Here is a 12,000-nt window from a genome sequence, read left to right on the forward strand (position 1 = left end):
AGGAACACCTATGCCTATATTAAAAATGACTATTTATTAATAAATGATTAAAATATGTTTATTGCAGCAAAAACTAACATGAACCAAAGTGATTAAAATAAATTAAAAACGGAGGAGGTAACTGTATGCCTAGTTCAAACTAACAGTGTATGCTAGAAATAACTATTGTCAATCAGGATATCCCACTGCTATATAATTATACTAACAGTGGTAATTATACCAATACAGTTCTATGTAGTTTGAGGACTACACCTAAATTAGAGAATGGAGAGTATAGCTTGATATAGTGTGTGCGCTCAAAATAATTGTGGTGTATTTAATTGAGCCAGCTAGATGCTAATATATATGAATATATACACACACATTTATACCAGACCAACAGGTTCAAAGGTTAATGAACCTATAGGTCTGTCATGATAAGCAAGACAGCTATCTCAAGATCACAAAGTATGTGTCTTGTACTCGGAACCATAACAATAGGAGAGTAGTCCGAGTGTTGTGCTTCCTTTAGAAGGCTCCGAAACACTCTAACTGAGAAAAGGCAACAGACCTCTCCGACTAGCCAGCGCACCTGGTAGTAGCACTAAGCCTGCCCAACATATGTTTCACCGTTGTGGCTTCATCGGGGAAGTATAATATGTAATTTACAAATTCTAGAGACAAAAATTGACACCTGGCAGCAAATTAATTCCTGTTTATTTTCAAGGCTAATGTTTTACCAATTATGTCAGCTTTCACACAACTGAAAGGGGGGAAATGAAAGGCTCAACTTCTAAATAAAAAAAACATAATTTACTAAATAATATGTTACGATAGCAGACTTACATTTCTTCACCTCATAATAATGCTCTGGAGCAAATCCCTAGCATGGATGGGAGGATGGCACAAGCCTTTATAGCTGAACACTGATGAATGCTGAATTTAACATTTAGTGAAAGCATTTGAATATACGTGGATATATTTATGCTGTGGATTGTTAAGCAGAAGAGCAAAGCAGATACCATTTGACATTAAAAGATCAGTTTTTCAGTTCCTGTGGCGGTGTGTTTTCACAGCTTGGTCGACAGTGGGTAGATTTTATAATTGGATTCTCCGAATATTTGAAATATGAATTCCCTCTTTGCTGCATTTCCTCAGTGTTACAATTTATTGGGGGGGGGGGGGTGGTATTCCATATTTTAATCTACCAACAAAGGCAGGAAGGCTGAAAGGAAAAACAAGAGAAGCGGCTTCTATCTGGGTAAAGAAAGATTATAATGGGAGGACAATTAAGATATAGAAGTATAGAAAATAAAATAAAAGTGCAATGACAAGGGAAAAATAAGCTGAGAAAAATGGAATACAGGTACCCCTGGCAACACAGAAAGTGACAGAATAAGAAACAAAAGAAAGGAAATGTTGGTTGCAGAATTAAGAGAACGAATAACGAAACAGAGGCGAATAATGAAACAGGCGAATAACGAAAGGGGCTTTATAGGTAATGGGATTTTAATGTTATGGTTTGATCTTTATATTATAAACTAGCTGAGAGACCCGGCGTTGCCCGGGATGTAATGTTCCCGTTCCTCTCTCTCCTCCCCCCTCTCTCTGTTTGTCCCCCATTCACATCAATCCAGTCCCCCCCTCCCTCCCTCCTTTACAGCTTCATGTAGCGTGTGTGCGTCAGTCACTGTGTGTTTGCTCGCACGTCAGTGAGTCTGAGGCAGAAACACAAACACACACAGACTGACTGACGCACACACAGTCAGTGTGTGCCTCAGTCAGTGTGTGCGTGCGTCAGTCAGGCTTTGTGTGCGCGTCAGTCAGTGTGTGCGTGCGTGCGGCAGTCAGTCAGTGTGTGCGCGCGGGGCGTCAAAGGCAGGGGGGGGCGTCAAAGGGAGGGGGGGGGGCGTCAAAGGGAGGGGGGGGGCGTCAAAGGGAGGGGGGGGGGCGTCAAAGGGAGGGGGGGGGGCGTCAAAGGGAGGGGGGGGGCGTCAAAGGGAGGGGGGGGCGTCAAAGGGAGGGGGGGGGCGTCAAAGGGAGGGGGGGGCGTCAAAGGGAGGGGGGGGGCGTCAAAGGGAGGGGGGGGGCGTCAAAGGGAGGGGGGGGGCGTCAAAGGGAGGGGGGGGGCGTCAAAGGGAGGGGGGGGGGCGTCAAAGGGAGGGGGGGGGCGTCAAAGGGAGAGGGGGGGGGCGTCAAAGGGAGAGGCGTCAAAGGGAGGGGGGGAGCGTCAAAGGGAGGGGGGGGGCGTCAAAGGGAGGGGGGGGGCGTCAAAGGGAGGGGGGGGGCGTCAAAGGGAGGGGGGGGCGTCAAAGGGAGGGGGGGGGCGCCTCAAAGGCATGGATTCCTCCCCCTGCATTTCCTGCAGTGGACAGGAGGGGGGGGGCAGTGGACAGGAGGGGGGGGGGGCAGTGGACAGGAGGGGGGGGGGCAGTGGACAGGAGGGAGGGGGCAGTGGACAGGAGGGGGGGGGGCAGTGGACAGGAGGGGGGGGGCAGTGGACAGGAGGGGGGGGGCAGTGGACAGGAGGGGGGGGGGCAGTGGACAGGAGGGGGGGGGCAGTGGACAGGAGGGGGGGGCAGTGGACAGGAGGGGGGGGGCAGTGGACAGGAGGGGGGGGGGCAGTGGACAGGAGGGGGGGGGGCAGTGGACAGGAGGGGGGGGCAGTGGACAGGAGGGGGGGGGCAGTGGACAGGAGGGGGGGGCAGTGGACAGGAGGGGGGGGCAGTGGACAGGAGGGGGGGGCAGTGGACAGGAGGGGGGGGCAGTGGACAGGAGGGGGGGGCAGTGGACAGGAGGGGGGGGCAGTGGACAGGAGGGGGGGGCAGTGGACAGGAGGGGGGGGGCAGTGGACAGGAGGGGGGGGGCAGTGGACAGGAGGGGGGGGGCAGTGGACAGGAGGGGGGGGGCAGTGGACAGGAGGGGGGGGGGCAGTGGACAGGAGGGGGGGGGGCAGTGGACAGGAGGGAGGGGGCAGTGGACAGGAGGGGGGGGGCAGTGGACAGGAGGGGGGGGCAGTGGACAGGAGGGGGGGCAGTGGACAGGAGGGGGGGGCAGTGGACAGGAGGGGGGGCAGTGGACAGGAGGGGGGGCAGTGGACAGGAGGGGGGGCAGTGGACAGGAGGGGGGGGCAGTGGACAGGAGGGGGGGGCAGTGGACAGGAGGGGGGGGCAGTGGACAGGAGGGGGGGGCAGTGGACAGGAGGGGGGGCAGTGGACAGGAGGGGGGGGCAGTGGACAGGAGGGGGGGGGCAGTGGACAGGAGGGGGGGGGCAGTGGACAGGAGGGGGGGGCAGTGGACAGGAGGGAGGGGGCAGTGGACAGGAGGGGGGGGGGCAGTGGACAGGAGGGGGGGGGCAGTGGACAGGAGGGGGGGCAGTGGACAGGAGGGGGGGCAGTGGACAGGAGGGGGGGGCAGTGGACAGGAGGGGGGGGCAGTGGACAGGAGGGGGAGCAGTGGACAGGAGGGGGGGCAGTGGACAGGAGGGGGGGGGCAGTGGACAGGAGGGGGGGCAGTGGACAGGAGGGGGGGCAGTGGACAGGAGGGGGGGCAGTGGACAGGAGGGGGGGCAGTGGACAGGAGGGGGGGCAGTGGACAGGAGGGGGGGGCAGTGGACAGGAGGGGGGGGCAGTGGACAGGAGGGGGGGGCAGTGGACAGGAGGGGGGGGCAGTGGACAGGAGGGGGGGCAGTGGACAGGAGGGGGGGCAGTGGACAGGAGGGGGGGCAGTGGACAGGAGGGGGGGGGCAGTGGACAGTAGGGGGGGGCAGTGGACAGGAGGGGGGACAGGAGGGGGGACAGGAGGGGGGACGCAGTGGACAGGAGGGGGGACGCAGTGGACAGGAGGGGGACGCAGTGGACAGGAGGGGGGGGCAGTGGACAGGAGGGGGGGGCAGTGGACAGGAGGGGGGGGCAGTGGACAGGAGGGGGGGGCAGTGGATAGGAGGGGGGGGCAGTGGACAGTGACACACACACACACACACACACACACACACTGCCCTCCCCCAGTCTCTCTCACACACTGCCCTCCCTCAGTCACACACACACACACACACACACACACACACACACACACACACACACACACACACACACACACACACACACACACACACACACACACACTGCCCTCCCTCAGTCTCACACACGCACTGCCCTCCCTCAGTCTCACACACGCACTGCCCTCCCTCAGTCTCATACACGCACTGCCCTCCCTCAGACACACACACACACACACACACACACACACACACACACACACACACACCTCAGTTGATGCGCCCTTTCTCAGTTCCGTTTGGCGCCGGAGGTGGGGAGCGACACCTACCTGTACTTCCGGGCGCCGCCACCGTCTGACTCTGCGCCGCGAGGGAGGAAGGGGGTACGCCATCTTACGTGGCAGCTGCGGGAAGCGAGGTGATTTGGAGCGGGGAGGCGGGAGAGGTGATTTGGAGCGGGGAGAGGTGATGCCGCTGGGGAGGGGGAGAGGTGATTTGGAGGGGGGAGAGGTGATGCCGCTGGGGAGGGGGAAGAGGTGATGCCGCTGGGGAGGGGGAAGAGGTGATGCCGCTGGGGAGGGGGAAGAGGTGATGCCGCTGGGGAGGGGGAAGAGGTGATGCCGCTGGGGAGGGGGAAGAGGTGATGCCGCTGGGGAGGGGGAAGAGGTGATGCCGCTGGGGAGGGGGAAAAGGTGATTTGGAGAGGGGAGAGAGGTGTGTGTGTGTGTGTGTGTGTGTGTGTGTGTGTGTGTGTGTTTTATTTATTTTTTTGGACCTTTGGCCCTCACTCCGCCTCAGGCCAATGAGAGGTGTGGGGGGCGGGCCAAGGGGGTGGTGTGAGTGTGTGAGGCCAATGAGAGGTGTGCGGGGGCGGGCGGGCCAAGGGACCAATGAGATTGCCGCTAGGGACACCGGACATCCAGCAGGCAGGCAGGCATGCAGGCAGGCAGGCAGGCAGGCAAACATACAGTGCTTTCACTAATATAGTATAAGATAAGGGCTTGATTTGACATACCCCCTCAGACCCTGTTGTGGGATTTGCTTCCTCAATACACACATTTAAGACATGTTTTGTATATTATGAAACATTATTGCTGCCATAAAATCCAGATTACCCCCTAAATTTGCATAAAATATGATCATACCCTACTCACTATATCATTCTATAAGAATTCCAAAGTTACAATGAAAGATTAAATAATGTGCCACTTTCTTTGTGCAAACCATCCTTATATCTAAAGGGGACCCAAATTTCACCTACTGTACGAAGCAAATGCCTATATTTGACTTATTTTACCCATTCGGGACAATAGAGATGAGCAAAATGCAATGGATGCAGTGTAACAAAGTTAATAAAAATTCTGCATTGCATAAAATTCTATCCTGCCTCTTCTCCAACAGCTTTAAAATAAATATCTGTAAAGCAAAGCATGATCAATAAGTTTAATTAATAACAAATCAACAGTATTTTACTTTGAAGATAGATCGATAGGATAGAAATAAAAATCTACCCAACCATCAGACTTGATCATTTAATTATGTATATAATGTAGCAGTTAAACATTTTAATTAAAAGTACATGAATGTCTGGCACAAAAAGCTTAGAATTTAATGTGGTAAATGAGACGCACTTAGGTCAAGAGAAAAGGAAGTCTCAAACCCAGAATTCACAGTTCTTAATGCTCTTCCATCACAGCTTCAACAACTTTTTTTGCAAAGTGTACAACACAAAAAAGATACATAATTTAGGGTGATATAGCAGTGAAAAAGATAACGTGCAAATACCTCCACACTCATATCTTACAAACAAAAATGTATGTATGTGTATATATATATATATATATATATATATATATATATATATATATATATATATATATATATATATATATATATATATATATATATATATACACACACACTACTAAAAAAATATGTATTTTTGTTCTCTCTTTTCTTCCAATACATGCAGAGAACCTATCCCCTATTGTGAATTAAGTGACGTCATCCTTTACAGAGAAGGCTTTCACCCACATAATTATATCACAGAAAGCTTTTCGCTCCCAAACAGTTCTACCTTGGATAACTTATGATCAACCAAAGAATAAACAGCAACTCACAATTTATTCAGCAAATTGGTCTCTGTTATGTAAAAATTCAGTTAGCTAATAGATGAAGAAACCCCTGACTTGGGGGAAAAAAAACAAAAAAACATTCACTGTTCAATACAAGTGTGTTGTTCGACAACAAGGCCCTGATTACCACACTACCCCTCCATTATCTAGTTAAATGTAGATTTGTCTTTCATTTGTCAGTTAAATAAGTGACTGATGTGAGCAATTTAGTTCATGTAATAAAGCCCACGTGCTTTAAAAAAAATAATAATTATATATCACAATGTAGAGCTGTTACAGTCCATCTAATGGGTCTTTGCAGAAAAAAAAAAAAAAAAAAACATCAAGAGGAAAGGTATTTACGCAGTTTGATAAAACATGTTGGATATGCTGTTATCGTGACAAAGGATTCTTTCGGACAATCAAAATGTTTTTGGAATTAATTTTGCTTTAGGTCAGTGAGCCAGTCAAACAATGCTCTATAAGACATCCAGAGAGAAATGACATCACTGAGGTTTTTTTGGCTGCAATATGACTGATAAATTATGCCCAGCCACAACTGATCAAAGAGCCAAGCAAATGTTAGCTGTGTGCTAAACAAATGAAAAAAGAGCCAGGATACACTTTCTATTTAAGTTACAAGGTACTCAGTCAACAACCATAACTAAAAGAGGAACAACCACCAGCCTTTCCCTTTCATCCCTCACAAAGTGCAGGTATATAAAATCACCACCACAATACCACCTCAAAGAGGGACTGCAAATAACAAACAGCAGACCAGCAACTACAGAGTCCCTCAGTCAGGCATGACTGTGAACAGAACTCTGGGGAGAGCTCCATTTTAACCGCTCAAACACTGAATATTTACACCAATATCGCCTGAACGGAGCATCAGGTTTAAAAACAGTATTTGAAAGAGAGAAGATCTCTTATAAGTAAAAATACAATCATTACAGACTGCTGCTATAAATGAAATCCACATATTAGTGATATTATAGTACACAACCACTTGTAAATTAGATTTTTTTATTTTTATATCAAAACAGACCTTGTGATCTTACAAACCAAAGACCTAGCCTTTAAAAATCATAGAGAAAATGTAACTGTACATTGTGTCCTGTGCTTTAAGAGCATGAAAGCAACTATACCAAGAAGGATTATGAGAAATCAAATGGTCAGGTAACACAGGGAAATAATTGTCTGTGCTCCCACTGCTTCTTATTGCCATTCATCTCCAGTTTGTTGTTGGGAATTGAAGTTGCTTGTCGTGAACAGCTGCTGTAACTTTAAACATGTCACTAATTAATACATCTTTGCAATTGTTTAACATTTTGTAAGCTAAAACGTAACAATATGACAGTCAGCGTTGGTCTCACGAAAATAAAATGTCTAAGATGGTAGCGAAGTGAACGCAAAAGGGATAAAGGGAAGATCAGACCAAAAAAAATACACTTTAGTAACTTGTGAATCATATTCTGCACTGTTGTCTGTTCAAAAGCACAAGGATGTGAAATTAATGAAAAAGCAATGCCTTGCACATAATGCACATGAATTTACATTGAGTTATAATAATCAACTTTACAGAAAGGCCACAAGTAATACAATGAAAGTGTTCACAGGTGCAGAGTTATAACAGGATATAATTCTATATCTGCCAAAGCAGCCATTCAAGCCATTTTCATCCTAAAACACCCAGAGTTGAATAGGGAATATCGTCTGAAAACAACTACTCAAGCAAACAAAGAATTAGGCTATAAACCCAGATTGACCAATGGGTGCCAAGCTTCAGCACACCTATTCATGTCAATGGTAAGTAAGGTTTGCTAGACCTTAACACCCTTTAGTGAATCTGGGCCTAAGGGTCATAATTCTTTACCTGTGAATACCCTCAATGTATTACTTGTAGCGCTCAAAGAAGGGCCAGGTATAGCTCTCATACATTATGGTTCATATTTAACTTTCACTCTGCAATGTGTTGCAGGGACAACTCTGGCAATGAAAGCATTCAACTAGTACAGGGGTGAGTGAAGTTGAAGTTGCGCCCCATCTCACTCCCCACCCTCCCCTGCTCGACGTCAAATAAAATCATATGGTCATGTGACCCTCCCGGCATCATTTTACGTCAGGTTACCATGCGACGCGTCGCAGGAGACAAGTTAGAATGTTAGAGGCCTTGCGCAGTCCCCCAGCATTTAAATGCCTTAGGGGAAGAGCACGGGACCTCTGTAACTGCCGCAGCCCCCCCTTCATGGAAAATATTGCACCCCCCCCAGTTTGCACTCGCCTGAACTAGTATCTCCGAGACATGCCATAGATCAAAATTAGTCACTCCTCCCTGCATTAATGAACACACCAACTTCAAGTAACACTGAAAAAGCATACTTCAACCAGAAGAGAAACTGCATCAACAGAGTAAAGAATGCAAATTAATGTAATGCTAGTTTTACGCAGCGCTTTACAGAGACATTTTGCAGGCACAGGTTCCTGCCCCGTGGAGCTTACAATCTATTTTTTCGTGCCTGAGGCACAGGGAGATCAAGTGACTTGCCCAAGGTTACAAGGAGCCGACACCAGGAATTGAACCAGGTTCCCCTGCTCAGTGCCAGTCAGTGTCTTTACTCACTGAGTCGCTCCTTCTCCCCTCACATTCATTACATGTGTTTCCTTATGTGCGCTTTTATATACTGTATTGTATCTGGACTACTAAAGCCGCGTCCATACTTAACACGACAAACAAAAGGCCATGCCTCTATGAGGCAGGCCATAGAGCACGCGGCCACTATGAAGCGCGACTGCCGAACAGACAAAATAATTTAATTTTGTCACGCAACAGCCGGGTCACGTGAGTGGTTCAGCCAGTGAGGGCGAACCAACTCCGTGACGCCACGCCTCCCCTATGGCCACAAATCCCCTGTGGCAGGCGTGCGCGACGCCACATGCTCCATTGCGCGCCTATTATTGCCTCAGCCCAGCGTGTAAAAAAAAGTTACAAAGCCACACAAAATCAAAACAGATCACTTGTTACCTCCAGCATATATGAACAAATAAATTAAAATGTGAAGCAATAGCAATATGGTTGCGCCTATAAATATTTTAGAAGCAAACTAGGAACGTGTGATGTGATATTTGATCATAAAATTCACCTTTACCTGTTAAAGAGTTAAAAAAAATTACATTCTTTAAAACAGGAGTGCGCCTGCAGGCCAGTACTTTGTAAGGGCAGGTGGAATTCACTGCAGAATGTACAAGACATGCAGAAACAAGCCAAGTGGTGAGGTGGCTCTTTTACATCTGGAAAGCAGAGATAAAAATATCATTGCAGCCTTATCAGTGCAAACACTGTGCTATGCCTCAATCTTTCAGCAAACTAGCAATTTAAATTCAGAATGGGATCGATGCATGTGTGCATTTTGGAAGTAGAAATCATTTGTATATGTAAAATATTCTGTATTATTATTGTGAGCACGAACTTTCTGCAATAAACTTCCTAAAGCAAATAAAAACTTCGAGTTTGAAGAGCTGTCTGTCACCGACTATATACAGGTGGTCCTCACTATCCGTCGCGTCAATGTATTCTGTGGAACGCATTATCCGACGCTCACTACCGCGGATTAACATTGGATTAGCAATCCGACATGTTGCGGAACGGATTCTTTCATATAACCGACGACGGCTTGTTTTACTATATTTGGTACTACATTTTTCTCCAATAGGCGTCAGTGGACAAGTGGGACAAGACGTGTTTATAATGGGATGGTTCAAGGGATATATGCAGTTTAATTTAAAAAAAAAAAAAATAATCTCATCTGGGCCTAAATGGCATACATCTGTTTGAAGGATCTTTGTCACGTTATTAGATTAACAAAATCTTTACATGTGACACAGCTAAGGCCTGGGACATAGTAGTGTGAGCAAGGCTGAGCCGTGCTGAGCCGCGCTCACACTCGGCACTGAGCCCCTGCAGCCGCAATGAGAGCAACTTTAGCAGGGGCTCGCGCACGCTTCCGCACGCCTGCGGAAGCGTGTGTCTTAACAAAAGTTAAGTTTCTGTGCGTGCCGGAGCGCAGGGCCGGTCACGTGAGCGGTTCGCCCAATGAGGGCGAACCAGCTCCGTAGCGTAACTGGCTCGCCCCCAGACACGCCCACGGACGGCGCGCGCTCTAAGGCCAGAGCCTCAGCGCGCCTCTGCACTGGCAAAGTGTCTATGCACGAGGCCTAAGAATAAAACCATACTGTGTACTTTTCTGGTTTAGGCTGAGTCCATAGAAGGCACGTCCGTGCTGAGCCGTGCGGACGCTCCGCGCTGAGCCCCTGCATTCTCCATGAGGATGTCTTTAGAGGGGGCTTACGCGAGCGTCCGCAGGCGTGCTGAGGCGCTGGATTTTTCAACCGACAGCCAAACTGTTTTTGAGAGCGCTGTCGGCTGAAAACATCCAATCAGCGCGGAGCAGCGTCAACGTCACGGCGCCGTGACGTTGACGCGTCGCGGGCGATTGGCCCAGCGACGTCACTGCCCCGCCTCCCTCAGTCTCCCGATAGCGCCCGCTGGCTCGCCTGCATGGGCATGAAATCGCGCAGATTTCAGCAGGCGAGCGTCAGCACGCCTCAGTACTCCCTCTATGGAGAGAGAGAGAGAGAGAGAGAGAGAGAGAGAGAGACACAGAGAGAGACAGAGAGAGAAAGAGAGACATAAAGAGAGACAGAGAGAGAGAGACAGAGAGATCCAGGAAAACCATTAAAATGTGCTAGTATTAAGAGCTCACCGTTGGTAACTCACAGCAGCAGAGAGAACCAGAAAAAAACGCAGCACTGAGGGATAAATAAACGTATGTCTTTATTATCGCAAACCAAATTTGCATACTCAAGAAAATGCTGGGAGTTAATAAAAACAGATAGGGAGAAACCCCCATTTTAGCATGTTTATCCCTCAGGGCTTTTTCAAGGGCGTTCCAAAACACCATTATTCCCTTTTCTTCCTTATGACTTATTTTTTTTTACCTCCCAGCATTTTATATTGACGAATTATGAGAGAGAAAAGATAAGAAAATATATATATATACACACACACACACACACACACACACACACACACACACACACACACCTCGCAAGATGTAACCTCCTGCTATAAAACAACCCGTTGTTTAAAGATCTGCTATAAAACAACCCGTTGTTTAAAGATAGCTGTACATATTAACAATATCACAGTGCCACTGCTATTTTTATTTACAGACTTCCACGTCGGAGTGAAATAATAATAAACGGAACCACACAGCTGAATGTTTTTCCCCCCTCCCCTCCCCTCTCCTCTCTGACAGGACTGTCCTGCATTGAAGCTCAGTACCGCTACTTTTCCGTGTGGCCGGTAAGTCGAGGCCGCTCAGACCCGAGATTTAATTACCAAGTAAGGTGCAGCGCGGCCCGGACTCTCTCTCTCTCTCCTCCTCAGGCTCCCGGTCCTTCTCTCCCTCCTCAGGACATTCACCAGCTTCTGGTTCCGGGTTGTCGCACTCCTCCCTTCTCCCCCCCTGCCGGTGTCCGCCCCCCTGCCCGGCGGTGACAGGCGGACACTTCCCCTTCTCAGCTCAACGGCGGCGCAATGGCGGAGCCTGACTGAGAGCGGAACCCACGCGCACTGACCCACCAGGGCGTGCGCGCGACAGTCTGCAGCCCCGCGCGCGCAAGAGAAAGGAGGCGCGAGAGGAGGCGGGGAAAGGCGGGAACTTTGGAGTGGGAGCTGGTGGTCGGGATTCTGTCGGTACAGATTGGATGTGTTTGCTCTGAAAGCAGCAAGCAGTGTGATGTTAGGACAGTGTGGTCCCAATCTTTTCCATTTTGCACCCCCCTTGCTAGAAATCATTTGCCCAGCGAATTAATAAGTCTTATTACTGACTCATTATTATTTTTTTA

General features: G+C 49.0%; 1 protein-coding gene across 3 annotated transcripts in view; it reads right to left on the minus strand.

The window, feature by feature from the left end:
- The window catches only part of PAK2 (p21 (RAC1) activated kinase 2), a 49,056-nt gene extending 37,317 nt beyond the window's left edge, over positions 1–11,739 (minus strand). For all 3 annotated transcript variants that reach the window (XR_012787993.1, XM_075570248.1, XM_075570249.1), the window contains exon 1: positions 11,492–11,739. The gene's annotated coding sequence lies outside the window, so the exon portion shown is untranslated. The remainder of the gene's footprint in view (positions 1–11,491) is intronic.
- Positions 11,740–12,000: the final 261 nt, after the last annotated feature.

This window comes from Ascaphus truei, chromosome 14, assembly GCF_040206685.1.
Source record: "Ascaphus truei isolate aAscTru1 chromosome 14, aAscTru1.hap1, whole genome shotgun sequence".
NCBI lineage: Eukaryota > Metazoa > Chordata > Amphibia > Anura > Ascaphidae > Ascaphus > Ascaphus truei.